Source organism: Sceloporus undulatus, chromosome 7 (genome assembly GCF_019175285.1).
Source record: "Sceloporus undulatus isolate JIND9_A2432 ecotype Alabama chromosome 7, SceUnd_v1.1, whole genome shotgun sequence".
Taxonomy (NCBI): domain Eukaryota; kingdom Metazoa; phylum Chordata; class Lepidosauria; order Squamata; family Phrynosomatidae; genus Sceloporus; species Sceloporus undulatus.
Genome location: NC_056528.1, coordinates 45,512,220 through 45,527,109, shown reverse-complemented (window position 1 = coordinate 45,527,109; position 14,890 = coordinate 45,512,220). Strand labels below are relative to the sequence as shown.

The 14,890-nt window shown below is 42.5% G+C and overlaps 1 long non-coding RNA gene across 1 annotated transcript; it reads right to left on the bottom strand.

Annotated features, from left to right (window-relative positions):
- Nucleotides 1–512: 512 nt before the first annotated feature.
- Nucleotides 513–14,562, bottom strand: LOC121937351. The gene is made up of 3 exons (XR_006105109.1): nt 11,715–14,562; nt 7,898–7,985; nt 513–629 (listed from the first exon to the last, which is right to left on the bottom strand). It is a non-coding gene; the product is annotated as an uncharacterized LOC121937351 (long non-coding RNA).
- Nucleotides 14,563–14,890: the final 328 nt, after the last annotated feature.

The window sequence follows — 14,890 nt, the reverse complement described above, 5'->3', positions numbered from 1 at the left end:
TGGGCTAGTCGTGAGTCAGTATCATCTTGATCAAAAGAGAAAAGAACAACTGAAAGCAGTGAGAAGGAGAAATCTTATGAGTGACTACAGATAGTTTTTAAAAGGCAAGCCTTTCTTTTCTCACTATTCAAGAGTAACTTAAACAGGCCTTCTTTAGCTCCTTTTGACAATTTGAATGTACAGCTTGCTAGCCTGTTAGAAAACATCAGAATAGGAAGGCCATATGCCCCCAGATGACTCTAAAAGTACGCTACAAAGGAATAGTCATCATTCCAATTATAATGCAGCCTTAGCATTGTTATAACTAAAATATAGAAGTAGATTAGGGATGGGTCTAAAGGTAGCAGCAGGAGTTTACTGGCATTTGCTTCTAGTACTGTATGTCTTAATGTAAGCATGCATAACACTCTGTGCTGTTCTTGCTTTAAGATTTGCCTCATGTCTGAAGAACGAAGCCAGGATGTCATCATCACAGATGCTCTGGAAAAGGATGCCAAGGAAGAAATCCTGAAGAAACATTTTATTCGCATTGGAGGCATGTTGGTTATGCCAGTGCCGGTTCAGGGCCCAATCTTCACCGACGAGGAGAAGTGAATGCTGAACCATGAGACCACCTAGAAATGCAACAGCTGGTAGATAAAAGTGCACAACTCTATCTTAGCTAATAAAGTCCAAGACAAAAAGAATGAGTGTCAGTGAGAAGAGCGGCAAGGAACCTAACATGGCAAATTGCTGCGCCCAAGATTTAAACCAGGAACAGGGCAGACAGCTTCACACACAATTCGGAAATAATGCTTTCCTAGCGAACAAAGGTTGTGTTTCAGTTTTTAAAATGGCCACAGTTGCTCATGGTGACTGAATTCACGAAACTATGGCCTGCTTAAGCAATGGTTGGAGGACAAGTCAGAAACCCTTGTCACAGTTTGGTTCTGCTAACTAGTGCTCCCTGATTCTTACTTCCTTCTCACCATCCATCTAGATAATGATAGAAATGGCTTTTTCTCCAGCTGTAGATCAAGAGACACTGCGATCTAAGTGTGTACCTTGCAGGAGCTCTTCCTACATTTGTCACAGAAAATGAACAAACCACCTGACAGCTATAAAGCTGTAGTTAGTGAAGCCCACATAAATAGCAACTCCAGCATGGTGGTCTTGGGGAAAATAGGAAAACGTTATGCTTTCAAGAAACCAAGGCCCAGTACAGACTGGTGCTTTGCAGTAGGGCTTGGGAGAGCAAAGCATCTGTACGCAGGTGCCATCTTGGCATGCCACCATTTACATGAGGCACGCAATGATGATATCCACTGTGTGCTGCATCTAAATGGCGCAACGCAGAAGGGGCATCATCATGACATGTGAGCATGCCAATGGCGCCCATTCTGTGATGTAAAAAGAAGCCCCTTTTCAGGGCTTCTTTCTTCTGCTGTGCGCAAGCCACGATCCTTTCAGTGTCCACTCCCCTCCCATCAATACCTCCTTTCCCAAGGCTAACAAAATTCCCACAAAAACCTCTCCGACCCTAGGTAGGTCCAAGGTGCAGCAAAGGGTGCAAACTCCTTTTGCATTTTGAACTGAGCTGGTAGCAATTACAGTAAAATGGAGATAAAGGAGGATGTAGAAGGAAGAAAGAAACTTGGATGCTTTAAAAGCAGTTGAAAAAAGTAGGATGACAGAGGATTGACTGAGGGTGCATCTACACTGTAGAAATAATGCAGCTCACTATCACCTTTAAGTGCTCCATCCTAGAGAAGCCTAGGATTTGTAGTTTTACAAGTAGTTCAATAAGATTTTTAGCTTCTCTTCCAAAGAGTCCTTGTGCCTCAAAAATTACAGACCCCAGGATTTTGTAGGATGAAACGATGGCAGTTAAAGTGGTGTCAAACTGCTTTATAATGTAGATGCACCAAGGAACTGAACCTGCCAAACTGGGACAGTTGGAGGGTATTGAAAACCCATCTGCAGGCTCCCACAAGCTCCAACTTCCCAAATCAAATAAATTATTCCCACCTGGAGATGCTATAAAAGATATTCCAATAATCACCATACATGCTGAAAACCAAAATTCATTAGAAGAATTTAGTAGAAAATCTGATGTAATATCAATTACCTCTTAGCATGAAATCCAACTTAAACATAATGATACTCAACCTATCCTTTCATTCATGTTCTCTATTTCTTTATGACATCATTGTCTCTACCCAAGAATTTGCAAGATGACTTCACAATATAAATCCACAGCTAGAAGGGAAAGAAATGGCTGCCAGAAGGAAACATATTCACCCATCAAGGTTAGAATGAAGAAGGAGGGGGAAAGGAACGGTCCTAGGACTTATGAGCACCATTCTGGTTTGTGCAAAGTATTCATGGGAACACTAATGCAATCTAGACAAAAGTGTCACTCCACTTGGCATCTTTTTTATTCCCGTCCATAAATCCCATTTTAGCATGTGCTTGAGAATTAGCCTTCTGTCTAATGGAGACCTATATTGCCCACATGGCAGCCAAGAGTTTGGTACAGGTATGTTATACCATCTGGCCTACATCCTAAACCATGCTGTAACAAAGCATGGGTCAACCTATGGCCCAGTTGGGTTGCCATGTCTTTCCATACAGCAATAGGGGACAGTTTATCCCCATTCTCAGGCCACCTCAAGGCTGGTCACTAACACATAAGGCAGGCCTATACAAGGCCTCCTTAAGGCTTGCAAGAGGAGACTTTCTTACAAGATCGTGGTGCGCCTATGAGATTTCACTTCTTATGGAAATCCCAAAACACATGCAACTCTCATGATGGCAGGCCAGCCATCTTAGGATAACAGATTTACAAGCTAAATCTCTCATATCTGAAATGCTTAGAATTAGATGTTTTTTCAGTTCTTTTCAAATTGTGGAATATTTACATATACAGATGCAAAGGAATCTTGTAACACCTTTGAGATGAACTGAAAGAAAGAAGTTGGAAGCATGAGCTTTTGTATGAAAGCTCCTGGTACCAGCTTCTTTCTTTCAGTTAGTCTCAAAGGTGCTACAAGATCCCTTTGTGTACTGATTTTCCAGACAAACACAGCTATGTCTTTGAATTCCATTTGCATAAAGAGATATCTTGGAGAGGAGGTCCAAGTCTAAACATGAAATTCATTTATGTTTTGTATATGGTGTAGTGGTTTGAGTGTTGGACTGCGACTCTGGAGACCAGGGTTCGATTCCCTGCTAAGCCATGTAACCCACTGGGTGACCATAGGCAAGGCTCACCAAAGCTCACAAGGCTGACCAAAGCAGGAATTCAAATCTTCGTCTCCAGAGTCATAGTCCGATGCTGAAATCACTACTTCACACATGGCAGATATAAAGAAGATATAACTTGTCGTGGGAAAGGGACCCATGTCTTTTTTGTACATGGGATACATAGAAGCACTGTCAGGTAGCAAAGCCATCATGGACTGCAATGCCTAGATTTGGGGAGTTGTAGTCTAAAAAATGTAACTTTTCCAAGCCCTGATCCTAAATCATATTCTCACAGCAGATGAGATGTTACATACACTTTTCATTGCTAAATGTGTAACTGGAATAGTAAATAGCAAGTACAGTAGAAACAGGTGAACTGCAGCCTTTTCCTGACCTCTCTGAAACAGTTCCCAGTCTTCAGTCCAGTTCCATATCAACTCTTCATACTGGAACGTTCCTGCTGGTATTATGTCTAGTATAGATCTCAGATTGAGTCCTGTGATGTGCTACTTTTCATGATCTATGCTGACTTGAGCAGTTTCTCGGTGGGATTGAAAAGTCCCCAGGCATGTCTTTCGTTGAGTTGGCTTCATTTTAAGATGGAGATTGCAGACCGGAAACTCTTCTTCCTATGGAATCTGCTTCTCCGAACAAGTGCTTTGTGTCATTTCCAAAAACAGCTGGCCTCGAGAGATAGTCTAAACAAGGGCATCTGGTAGCCAGACTTTCAGGGGAAATCAGACTAGATTCTCACAACAGTCCCTTTCATTTACGTTTGGTTTCATTTAATATCTGGGATGAAATCCATGTCTACTGAGGATGCCTCCAGCTGGCAATTCTCTGCATGGTGGGTTGGAAGATTTAGTATTGAACTTGAAGGAGGTAAAATAAAGCTTCTCTTCTCATCCACTCACTTTTCACAAGAGGTACAGTTCTTACGTGAGACACTCTGGGCTCCCTTGCAATATCAGTTGGCAACTGTCACAGTTTAGACAGGGATCCTACCAGACCACAGTGATTTTTTTGTGGGTTTTTCGGGCTCTGTGGCCATGTTCTAGAAGAGTTTATTCCTGACGTTTCACCAGCATCTGTGGCTGGCATCATTAGAGAAGATGAAGGCTGGCATTCGCTGGCATTTTAGATGCCAACTACAAATGCTGGCGAAATGTCAGGAATAAACTCTCCTAAAACATGGCCACACAGTCCAAAAACCTACAAAAAGCTATGGATGCCGGCCATGAAAGCCTCCGACTTCCCACAGTAATTTGTTTATGCCTGCACTGTGTATAACAGGTAATAAGATAAAGGAGAGAGGGGTGAGAGAATGAGATACTGAGGATACTGAGGATGAGTAGTGGTTAGTGGAAGGGGATGAATGATACTCTGGATGATAGATGATGTAGTCAGTTAAAGTGGTTGGAAAAAAGAGAGGAAAGAGTGGAGTGAGGATCAGGCTAAAGAGAATCTGGTGTATCTGCACTGTAGAAATAACACAGTTTGACAACACTTCAACTGCCAAGCATCCTTTCAGCCACGTTAACAGTTCTTTGGGATCCTTTTAAAGATGTGTTCTTGATGTGTCTTCAAAGACAGCAGAAGCCCAAATGTGGGTGGCATGTCAGAGGGATGGTTTTACATCCCAAGGGTGGACCAGACAGAACAATCCCATCAGCATCTGCCTAGAAGGAAATGCCACCCCCATTGGGCAAACCTAAGGCGAACCTATATTTTTCTTGGCAAGATTTATTCAGAGGACGTTTGCCATTTCCTTCCTCTGAGAGTGTGACTTCCCTAAGTTCACCCAAAAGGTTTCATGGGAATTGAATCCTGGTCTCCAAAGTCATAATCCAACACTCAAACCACTGAAATAACTTACCTTTTGCTTTGGATTTTGCAGGAAAATCCACGGTACTCTGTAATGATGCCAAGTGGCTGTCTATACATGTGTCCTGCACCATGCTACCACCCCGAATTGTTACCTCAAAGACGCTGATCAGACTGTCCCTAAGGGGCAGCCTGCAGCCACCTCCAGCTGTGCCAGATTGGGGCTGTGACAGCTCCTTTTTGAGCCCTGAAAAGGGCATGATAGCCACGGCACAGTAGTTTTAAGGCACTCCTTTGGAGCTGCATTGAGTGGATGCAGCACCAGAGGAGCACCATGATGCCATGCACTGTGTGGAGCAGTGTGTGGCATCATGCCACCCTGGGGGTGGAGTCAGGCCATGTGGCATGTGGACGCCACACCCCAACTCCATCCCCAGGCCAACCTTTATGGCCAGTACATATAGCCCCTAAGACTACAAGGTACCCAGCCATGTAATGATGTTGGGCACCTCATTTTTCACCTGAGAGGGAGCAACTCATGCCAGCAGCAGTGGTGCTGCATGGCACAGCAGGATGCATATGTAGACAGCTGCCTGGCATTGTTATGGAGTGTAGAGGTATTAGGAAAATCCACGGAGCAGCCTGGAGTATTTTGGCCAGTGTAGATGAGCCTTGTATCAAAGAAATCATGGCCCTGAGTGTGCAAGACCTGAGCAGGGCTGCAGATATTACAATGACTTGCAGGTCTCTCATTCATGGGGTCACCATGAGTCAAAGTTGACTTGACAGCAGTTAACACCAACAACAGTAGCCACCAGTCATTAAATCCATCAATGCTCATTTGAGAAAGCAACTTCTGTCCCCCAGTTGCTCATTACAGAAACACGTCCAGCCATCGCCTCAACTGGGGCCTAGAGGGAAAGCGGTTACTCCACCGCATAACCATAACATTATTGAATATTTCTCAGACTAATAGCAGCACAGCGGTGTACGCAAGACCTTGCAGCCTTTAATTGTATTTTCATTTCAAGTGGCCAATAGCTACTTATTTTGCTTCCCCCGTATAAGTGACTTGCGCGCAAACACGCTCGCGTTCAGAAACACACCAAAGGAAGTAATTTCTTCTTAATTCAGCTTGCTGCAGGCTCCAAAGCATCAAAAGGGAGCTTGTCTACCAGGTCTTTAGAATTAGTCCCACTTGGCTTCTGTTTGGGTTCCCATAATGAACATTAAAATTGGGATGTAGCTGGGTGGGGGAAAAGGGAGAAAACAGCAAATGGGTATTTTAGGAGGTGGGAGATAACAGAATGCTAGGGAAGAATTCCATCTGTCTTCCTGTATTTATTCAGGGCCAAAATATACATTCTCTTGAAATAATTCCCTTTATATAATTAAAGGTATGGATAGGCGAGGGGAAAGTTTAGGTTACCAGTCCCAGTGAGTTAAGACAAACTATATACAGATATATTTTTCCTTTTTACTATTATTGATGTATGTACAAACGCGCGCACATGCACAGAGTCGTTCTGCCAAACCACTGAAGTGCTTTACAATTGATCATAATGGCTTGTTGTTCTTAAGTGAGGTGATAGAATGGGAAAATAGAACGGGAAAGAGGAAAAACAAGACAATTCAGCTACCAACTCTTCCCACTCTAATATGACTTTTTATATATAATGTTAGGTGAAATGGATGTTAGCAGGCAGTTTGCGGAGGGAAGGATGAGGAAATCCATGGAAATGGACTTGACAGATGCATATATCCCTTGATGGAGATATTTTAAAGCTCCATTCTTGTTGGGCAAAACTGGTCCACGGAGTTTAATCTGCCCAAAAGACACTGTCATGGCTTTTCTCTATATCTTCAAAACTGTATTGCTTTCAAAAGTTATTTGTACAGTTCTTCACACATGCACACCCAAGATTTGTTTTAAAATATAAATATTACGAGACAGCAATTTAAAAACCAACCCGCATCGCTCCTGATAGCTTTGGATGCAGCTTGCTTTGTTTTCAGCCGCTGAAGAAGGCAGAAGCCAAAACGCTTTGCTAACTTCTGCTGGTTAATCACTCTAAAAATTATTATTTCTTAAACACAAAGTGTAGATGCAAGAAGCAACTGTTTCAAGACGGTATTAGATCTTGAAAGTCGTTTGTTACAAAGCACAAGCAACTTGCATTGAATTCCCTTTCCCAAATGCAAAGGGATAACTTAACAAGGAATGGCTTCATTCTGCCTCTGGTATAACTGTAACAGTTCAGCACAAACAGCAGCAAAAGGAGTAGCACGAACTAGTATTTGAACTACGCAGCAATACTCCTCCACCATCTAGTGCAGCCATGACACTTAGAATGATAAAAGTAACTGAACTGTTACCCTCGCACCACAAAGAGAACAAAGTTATTCCTTGTGAAGTTACTCCTTGTGAGGCACCAGCACTCTTTGGGAGAGAAGACTAAAGACCTTGGAGATCTACAAATCACCAGATTCTATAGGATGGAGCTGCAGCATTTAAAGTGGTGTCAAGCAGTATTATTTTCTACAGTGTGGATGCACCCAAAGCAACAAACGTCTTCAGAGAAGGGAGAAGTGACATCTGTAAGTAAGAAGGAAGCAAAAGGCCTGAATACATAGACTAAAGAAAGTCACATAGTGATGGATATTAAGGGCAGGCATTATCTAGACCTCCCACTCTCACTTTATACAAGTGTTGGTGCCTCACAGGGTTATCATTGGTTTTAGTTTTCTTAAAGCCCTTAAATCCACAGCAGGTCAAATGGTGCAGGATATATCCAATTCCAAGTAAGAAAGTAAACCTGCTTTGGTCAGCAGGTTTCTCTTCACTTACCTGGGAGGAAGTCACTTTGAACTCATTGGACTTTTATCTGAATCATTCCGTATAGGGGCCACACTGCTGCTAAGTTGTATAAAAGCACCTGTAATATTAGCAAAACAACCCACATGTCAGTGTTGTGCTGTTTAAAATATGTTGCTCTGTTTCCCTTGCAGCAATGATGGAAGATTTGCGCTACATGACAAATACGTCCCAGGTATGACAGTGAATAGTAGATGGGAATGTAGGGTGGCCAAGTGGGGACCATCCTAGCCCTTGAGATGCCAGAGCCAAAACCTAAGGTCTCAAGATGTCTCCAGGTGGGGTCAAAAAGGTAGCCCCTGGTGATGTTACAAAGGCCAGATCCTGGTGATATCATTATCATGATACATTCAGCATCAACAATAGTTGCTCACAGCACAACTATAGTTGCACAGTACCCAAATCTGTAGATGCTCAAGTCCCGTTAAATACAATGGCATAGTAAAATGGTGCCCTTTATATAAGATGGCAAAATCAAGGTTTGCTTTTTTGAATGTTCCTCTTCATGGACACTGCTGATTTATTCTAGGGGCATATCCATCCTAAACATTCATAGTATGTGATCCCACTTTGACAGCCACAGCTCCATTATGTGGCAACCTGGAATTTCTAGTTTAGTGAGGTACTTCTGCTGGAGAACTAATTTTGATCCGCTAGGCTTTCCAGTTCCCAGTATCACCAGCCAATGTTGAGAGATTTGGGGAGCTGATATTCAAACAGACGGAGGACCAAAAATGGGGAAACCCTGCTCTTTAGTTTTCCCCTGAACTACAGCTCCCTAGAAGAAAGTAACCAGTTCCTTCACCAAACGTCAAATCCCAGGCTTCTTTAGGATTAAGCTACGGCAATTAAAGTGGAACCAAACCGCTATAATTGTGCAGTGTGGATACACCCTGGATAACCCTGGGCCACATTTTAAGAGAAAGACAGGCTATAAATAAATAGAAAGAAAAGACAGAGTGACTCAATGGGTTTAAGTTGTTACTTCCAAAATATGCGTTATTTCCATTTTATGTTTCAGATATTGAAAGTTATCGCTTTATTCAAAAGCCACGGATCAGTCTAAGTTTTCCTCTGGATTTTCCGAAACCAAAACGACCCGGCAACAAAATGAGATCAAAACCTTCCACTTTAAAGGCAAGGAGAATTCCTACAGACGTTTGAAAATATAAGCATTAAAATATAGAATGCAGTACCTGCAAGTTAAGGGGCATTGAAATCACTAGAGCATTTGATCTTGAAAACCTATTTGGGTTTAGGAGTCGGGGTGAAATAAGCCCAAGTTTTTGAAATCCTAGATGCAGATAAAAAGGAACATCTGCTGGAATTCCTTCTTCTGCACAACTGTTTTCACTCTGAGTGTGAATAATAATAATAATAATAATATGATTTATTTATATTTCCTGCCTCTCCCTACGGATCGATGTGGCATGTGCCTTCAAGTTGTCTGTTGAGTTATGGTGACCCCATGAATCTCATAGGGTTCACTTAGGCAAGGAGTACTCAGAGGTGGTTTTTCCAGCAGTTGTCACCTTGATCAGAGTAATGGAGACCGCAGTCAGGAAATCAAAAGAAGACTAGGAATGGGAACGGCAGCTATGAAAAAACTAGACAAGATCCTAAAGTGCACAGATATAACACTGAACACTAAAGTTAGGATCACCCAAGCCATTGTATTCCCCATCACTATGTATGGATATGAGAGTTAGACAGTGAAGAAAGTAGATAGGAAAAATATCAACTCAGGTTGAGATATGGTACAGAAGAAGAGTGCTGAGGGTACCGCGGAGAAACAAAAAACAAACAAATGGGTCCTTCAATAGATCAAGCTGAACTCTCCCTGGAAGCCCAGATGATCACACTGTGGCTGTCATACTTGGCCACATCATGGAAAAACATGGCTTGCTGGGAAATACAATAATGCTAGGAAAGGTGGAAGGTAGCAGAAAGAGAGGAGGACAGCATGCCAATGGATAGACTCAGTCAAGGAGGCCATGGCCCTGAATCTGTAGGACCTGGATGGAGTGGGTGAGGATCGAAGGTCTTGGAGGTTTCTCATTCACAGGGTTCACCATTAATGGAGGCCAACTTGAAGGCAGTTAACAAAAACAATGAAAGTGGAACCTCCCATTCTCATTCACTCCAAGCAGCCTAGCCTATGGTCAGGATGATATGTCCTATACTCTATAATGTCAAAAGGGACACATGTGTCCCTAAACATGTTCTAGCAAACATTTACCCCTAAGAACACACTTTAAAACCTGTGTCTGCAAGTCAGGCCACCACAGAATAAATGAATGCAGCATAACTACGCACATGGAGTACACTTCTAAGCACTGAATAACTATTAGGAAGTCGAAGGCTTTCATGGCCGGCATCCATAGTTTTTTGTGGGTTTTTTGGGCTATGTGGCCATGTTCTAGCAGAGTTTATTCCTGATGTTTCACCAGGGTCACTCAGTATATATATATATATATATATATACCCTACTCACTTCCATGCCAGCATTCTCTGAAGATGCCAGCCACAGATGCTGGTGAAACGTCAGGAACAAACTCTTTTAGAATATGGCCACATAGTCTAAAAAACCCCACACAAAACTAATAACCATTAGGCTGGTGCAGGTGATACATGGGATCAGGATGCTGGAAGGTGTGCAGCCACCGATGGGTGCTGTCACCAAAGGAAATCCTCAGCTTAGAAGTAACTGTTTACAAACCATGAGCTTATTATAAGCATCTTGCAATAACTACATCACTATTACAACTGCAGTGCTATTTGAGAGAATGTAACTTCTTTTCCAGGGTAACTATTTTATTTTATTTTATTTTTTTTTAAATTTTTATTTACAAATAATACACAAATTATTTAAAAAGAAAAAACAACGCTTAACATTAATTCTATTTAAACAAACTTTTCTTCTCTATGTTCACTTCCTTAGGCTATAATCCAAAGTACTTTAATATAATTCTAATTGTTTATTTACTAACTCTCAGTGTTTTACTTCTTAAAGCCCATTAGATCTTATATTAGATGATAACAGTTCCTAGATAAATACTTTACATTGAGTAAATAATCTCTGTCTATACAGTTGCTGATTATCCTTTACCACCATATTTCTTCTCAATTCTTTCTCAAAGTTCAAATAAATTACATTCTTTTTTTTCTCTTTGTATATATTTCTTCCATGGGATCCACACATTGTAGTATTTATCCAATGTATTTTCATTTAAGTATGACGTTAGTTTTTGCATTTCACAAATCTCCATCACTTTATGTCTCCATTCGTCCAGTGAGGGAACAGGGTAACTATTTTAGCTGAAGGATGTTTATACTAATTCTCTGCATTTTGCACTACTACACCAGTGGCTTTATATCCTGAGACTTTATTTAAAAAGCAGCTATAACCAACTACTTGTTTACTTGTGAAGAGCAAGAAAGCAAATTTACCTTTTTTGAAAAACCCAACATATACTGATATTTCACTACTTTTTATTTGAAACTGCAGTTTAACTCTTTTAACTACTTGAGACTGTAATTGCATCTAAATGCTTACTGTGTGCAATGATTCCCAAGGTGTACTTTGAACCAACTCAAACTTCTATGGTCCTTATTTCTACCTCTATTTGGCCCTTGCTGTACTGATTAACAAGCCATTTGGTCATTGCCTCTTTCAGAGACTTGAGATGGAGAAATCCTATTTCACTTCCATGGCTGAACCAAGCATGCCTAGCGTCTTTTTCCAAACGGCCCCTAGTGAATCACTTGAAGAACCAGATGAGATGTCTACCTCAGAGGCAGAAGGCCCTGATGCATCAAAGAAGGGGGAAAAGTCATCCTTTCGAGACAAAATAAAAGCTCTGTGTTCATGTCCATGTCCATGTTTGAACAAAAAGAAGAAGGCTCCCAAATCAGAAACCGATGAATCTACGAAATCCGTTCATTCTGAAACTGTGCAATCTGAGCGATCTGAGGCATCTGAGGAATCTAAGGGATCTGAGGAATCTGTTTTACCTGAAGGAACAACACGCTACGTCGGCGCATCACGCGTCGTCACCACAGTTCCTCCATCATTATCCCCTGACTCTCCAAAAAGAGAAAACAAGCAAAAACTCACAAATAAGAAAAATGGCAGACAGACTCAGCCACCCGACACAACCGAGCCAAAGTCAATATATTCCATATTCAAAGCCTCCCAACAACCCCCTGGGGCCCATGATCAGGAGCCCTCCAAACCACCCAAAGGGATTTTGAAAACCTCAGAAGAAAAAGTGCAAGTTGGCAAATCGGTTTCTATTATCTTACCACCAGAAAAGAAAGAGGAAAAGCCTCCTGAGGCCCTTTCGCGAAAACAGTCGACTACTCATTTTCAAAGTCAGGAGATGTCATCGGAAACTAAAGACCATGCGATTCAACCGTCTGGTGAGGGGAGCGCTCCTGAGTCACCAGCCAAAGACATCCACAAAGAGGGGCCTTCTACCGTTACGTCCGTTAAATCCCAGGTCCCCAGGCCTCCAGTTCCCTCCACTGGTGCACCATTGCAAAGTGTTACTGCAGAAGATCCCCCCAAAAGCCAGGAAGAAGTTGTCCCTAAAACTATAAAAGCTCCAGGAGCAACACCCCCTAAGCCCCCTTCTCCTTACTCTACAGACCAGCAAACTTCACCCACAGCCAAGACCAGCAAGCCTCAAGTGCCTTCAGAGAAAATGGTGCCCACATCACCATCACCACCGCCAGTCTATCAGTTCCAAGAAGAGACCGATTCCGTCCCCTTCACATCTCTCAGAAATCAGAGGCGAGCGCACCTCTTTGCCAGAGCTAGCGCACCGTCCCGAAAAACTGAGAAAAAAAGTTCTGAAAAAGAAAAAGAAAAAGAAGAGCTTGAGAAAGATTCTGGGACAGCCAAAAAAGAAGCCAAAGATGAACCTCTGGCTGGACCCTCGTCTCAATTGCCAGCTGGCGCACCGTCACAAAAAACAGAAGAAAAAAGCTCTGAAAAAGAAGAGTCTGAAAAAGATTCTGGGAAAGCAAAAAAAGAAGCCAAAGGTGAACCTCTGGCCAGACCCCCAACTATTCAGAAAAAGTCACCTGCAAAGGACACCAGCTCATCGCAAGATGAGAAAATCCCACCAGAACCACCCACAGGTCAAGTCTACGTGGAAGATGTTCCTTTACCCACTCTGTCTCCTGAACCGAAAACCCCCTCACCGGCGTTAACCAGAAAGAGCAGGCTTCGGGATATCATCATGGAAGGCTCCGATGGAGAAACAGGAGCGACCAGACATTTTCCAGAGGCACTGTCAGACAGAAGAAAAGCTGCACCACTAGTGCGTGAGTTGTCATTTGCTTCATGTGGACAGGCTCTTTCATTGAATTATAACAAAGCTGGTCAATTGTGGGAGGATGGGGAACACATTGGCCCCTCGTTTGACCTTAGAAAGTGCATCTGAGGGCTCCCCCACTGCATCCCCTGTCAGAAAAACCAATTTTTGCCTCCAAATCCCCTCTAAGGGGGGCATTTTCTTCATGTTTTTAGGCACTCCTGGACAATTTTTCTCCCCCAAAAGGCCTTAACTATGGGAAGTGACAGCAAGTCACTCCAAAAAGGCCTCTCATGGATCTAAAATGGTCCGGAGGAGCAAAAACATGGAGAAAATACCTCCACGCTCTCCCTAGAGTGTATTGGGGGTGCATTTGGGGACAAAAATGGCTCTAGCAGTCCGCATATGGCCCATCCCCGAACTTGCACAATCCCCAGCTAGCATGGCCAAACGGCTTCTCTGGGAATTAAGAGTCCAGATAAAGTAAAGTTTCCAGGCTCCGAGAGGAATATCAGTAAAGGTTCTCTTCACACTTCATTTATCAGGCCATTGACTTCAGTAGAAAGATCTACTCTCGCTGTCTTATTTGATCTGTATGTTTCACTGAAATGTAGACTTTGTTAATGCCTTTCCCCTTCCTCTACCTTGAACAGCAAGGCAGGCTGACAACTTGGCTGATAGCTTGGCTGAAGGGAAGAGCTTGGACAATTGTTCCTTCTGTCACTTGCTCAGGAAGAAGTTAAATTGTACTTGGAGTTTGTGTGGCTCAACAGAATCCCCAAAGAAGGCCTCCCTTGTAGCAGAAGGGTAGCATTTTGCAAGATAGCCTCTGCCACATGCTTGCACCTATAATTTTCAAACAGAAGCCTTAATCAATGAATTAGCAAAATGTTTCCGCTCCCACCTTCTTCCATTGCAGTCAGAAAACAGAAGTGAGTTGTATCCAAGGTGGCAATTGAGAACACTCTCATGCCAACATTCTCAAAATGGATGGCAGTGTTTAGTAGCATCCCCTAGATCGGTAGTTCCCAAAGTTTGGTCCTCCAGATGTTTTGGAAGTTTCAGCTCCCAGAATTCCATACTGTTAGCCAAGCTGGCTGGGGCTTCTGGAAACTGAAGTCCAAAACACCTGGAGGACCAAACTTAGGGAACCACTGCCCTAGATTTAACCATGTGGTGTTCAAGTTTTAAGCCTATGGATCTAGAAATGTTCTCTTTTATCCAAAGGGCTTAAAAGCAAAAGAGTGAATCAGGCAGGCTGTTTTCTAAACTAAAATTAGAAATTAGAAATTTTGCCCATTGGTTGCCCAAGCTCCCTGATCCTTCCTTCCTTCCTTCCTTCCTTCCTTCCTTCCTTCCTTCCTTCCTTCCTTCCTATCTATCTATCTATCTATCTATCTATCATAGATTTTAAATGCCTTGTATCTTTTTCCCTCCCTCTCCAGCCTGGAGCAAAATGGGTTCACAAATTCTTTTTCTAAGAGGAAACCAAGGATTATTTTCCAGTCCCACCATCTCCCTTCTCTGGAAATCCTTCAAGCAGCAACTGGAATCAAGGCACAGCAATTCCTTTTATTTAAAGCTAACAAATAAATCATCTCCACCAAAGCAATCTGTGATTAGCAATTTATATACATAGGGGATA